We start from the raw sequence: 2,976 nt of genomic DNA on the forward strand, positions 1-2,976 counted from the left end.
CGGGCCTCCGCTTAAAAAGGCCGGCCGGGCGAAGTCCTAGTCGGGCACGGCCCGGCTAGGTCGGTTGATTTTTTTAAATAATTCCGCGCAGAAAAATAAAGAAAAGAAATACCAACCGGACTCCAAAAATCCTGAAATAAATTTTCGCCGCACTCTAAAAATATACCGGACAAGGTGAACATTTATTTAGGACTAATGGAATTTTGAAAAACACTTATTTTTCCTAATTCAAATAAAATTGTAATAAAATCTAAATAAAATTATTTATTTGATTTTAATATTTTTCCTCCAATATTTAATCTATTTTGGAGAAGTCATATTATCTCCTCTCATATATTTTAAATTTGAAATATTTTCGGAGAGAAAAATCATTAAAATCAAAATGATCCTTGTTTCAATATTTGATAAAATTCAAATATGAAAATCATGAAATCACCAACTCTCTCCGAGGGTCCTTGAGTTGCTTAGAATTTTGAGGATCACAAACGAAAACGCAATAAATATGATATGCATGAATGACCTATGTATAACATTCCAAATTGAAAATTTGGGATGTTACAATAACAAAGTGTGAGTTTAGTAAATTAAAAAAGACACTAACTATTTAGGGAGGTCACATCTTACTTATGGGTTTCCTCATCGATACGTCTTGGAAAAGGTGGTGGGATCTCTTGATAGAGACCGAACTGTCTCATTACACGCTCTGGGATGTAAGGCTCATCACATCACAGGAACAATAAGTTGCAGCGAGTCAGCCAGAATGCACTATTTCTCAAGATGCCTGCTGTGATGGGTCGAATATCAAAGACCATTTGTATCTGGTCCTGAGTCCACGGGTTCCATGTGACTTCTGCCTCATCAAGTATCTCAAACTGCTGGTGGCACATAGGGTAACAATTTTCACAATATCTGGAGACCAACGTTTCTGTGCCTTTGTCCACCTGGTAGCCATAGTTGCACTGCTGCCCTCGCTAAAGTCGTATGGGTGTACGGGATTTACTATACGAGGTCGTCCTACAGGGAGGTATTCCCAGGACCACAACTGTAGAAACTCGTAGGCGACACAAAGTAATGGAGCTTTTTGTGCGAAAGAGGTTTTTTGTGTGGCATCACACAAGCCTCTATATGTATGACGTAGCATGGCAGAACCGGCTACTCGGGTAAAGGTTCATCTACCATATTCTCTGCAATGTAGATGAGACTAGGGAGAACTACGTCCCCGTGTGAATTTGGAAACAGATGTCTTTTTCTCGTCTCCTCATCGACAAAGCTAGATAAAATACGAAAGTTATCACAAAGCCAGACGAGTGGGATGCCCCGAGGACCACCAGAACGTTGTGATTCTGGCATTGCCATCCCAAGACGGGCTGCTATATCTAATGCCCAAGATGGTGACACTCGTGGAGAGACTAACGGCTCACCTCTAATTGGTAGAGCAGTGATCATAGAAACATCTTTCAGTGTAGGTGCAAGCTCCCCAAAAAGAAAGTGAAAGGTGTGGGTTTCAGGTCTCCACCGGTCAACGAGGGATGTCAAAAGGGATGGGTCCGAACGTAATTGGTCGTCGCATTATCTGAGCCTAGTAAAACCTTGTAGTCCATAAGCGTCAAGGTGAGCAAGGAAAGAATTGTGTATTGGCCATGTTTTCTTTATGGTTCGAAGTCTGAAATGCCGATAATCATGCTTAGTATTTGGGTTCAAAAATAGGTGGCAACGGTGGCCGGCGTCATGGGGCCCCTGCAAAAGCACTGGCACTTCAGCCATAACCTGCACACAAACATACAAATATAAATTATGAGGAAGACACAAATACAAATGCAGATCAAAATTAACTTAAAAAATACAAGATATACATTTTACATTAATTATCTGAAGTTAACATTACGAGTACAATAATACAAAGAGATTCAATTTAAATTTAATATAAGTACACATAACGAGTAGAAATATAAATATACATAGCGAGTATAGATATATCAACATCATGCGGTGTTGTTGGCTCGATACGGGCATTCTCTGCGTGAATGTCCAGGACACCTGCAAACGCGGCATCGCCTTGGTTCTCCCATCTGGCTATGGTCCATGTCATTGCGATGACGCCTAGACTGACGTCGTCCCTTTGTGGTTCTCATCAAGTCGGCGTTCGGAACCCATTTCGGCCCATCTGGCCACAACATTTTGTAGTTCATATCAATGCCCCAAGCCCAGAACTCACCGTTCCAAGTGTTGTACAGATTGTACATGTTGAAGTACGGCGATATGTATGGCTCGACACTGATTTTTTGATCAGCAGCCGCCCGGAGCACATGTCTGCAAGGGTAGCCCTCAAGCTTTGGCTTGTTACAAGTGCACTCATAGGACGTTTGGCCGAGGGTGACAACTTGCTTTTTTTGATCCTCTGTGGTGACCCTTAACGTACTTGGCTCGCACATTGACCTCCCACTTATTCCTAAGTGCATCCACTTTCCTACAGCCACGACTTTGGGACTTCTTTGCTTTCTCGTTCAGATGTCTTTGCATCTTCTCGGACCATGGCTTGTTCAATTCAACTTGTGCTTTGGCGACGGTGACCCTATCTGTAAAGTATGACAGGGTCCAGTTCCAAGTTTCTTCAATTAGGGCCGTGATAGGCAGTGCTCGCACCACTTTAAGAACACCGTTGTACACCTCTGACATGTTGCTGGTCATTATTCCATACCGAGCCCCGGTGTCGTGAGCCTGCGCCCACTTGTTCAAATGAGGGCAATTCTCGCGGATCCACTGGCTCAAATTTATGGGCGTCCTACGACCCCTCCGGTCTTCTCTCTGCGGCAAGGCCGCGCGGTCGATCTCACCATTGATACCTGCCCAGATCGCATTCATTTTGGCTTCAGTTTTTTGCATGCACATCCTCTTGAATAACTTGAACCAATCCTTGTTTTTGAATTTGGAGTAAAAGTTTGCTGCCAAATGCCTCATGCACCACCTTCCCTCTAG

The sequence above is a fragment of the Triticum aestivum genome, chromosome 1D (assembly GCF_018294505.1).
Source record: "Triticum aestivum cultivar Chinese Spring chromosome 1D, IWGSC CS RefSeq v2.1, whole genome shotgun sequence".
Taxonomy (NCBI): Eukaryota; Viridiplantae; Streptophyta; class Magnoliopsida; order Poales; family Poaceae; genus Triticum; species Triticum aestivum.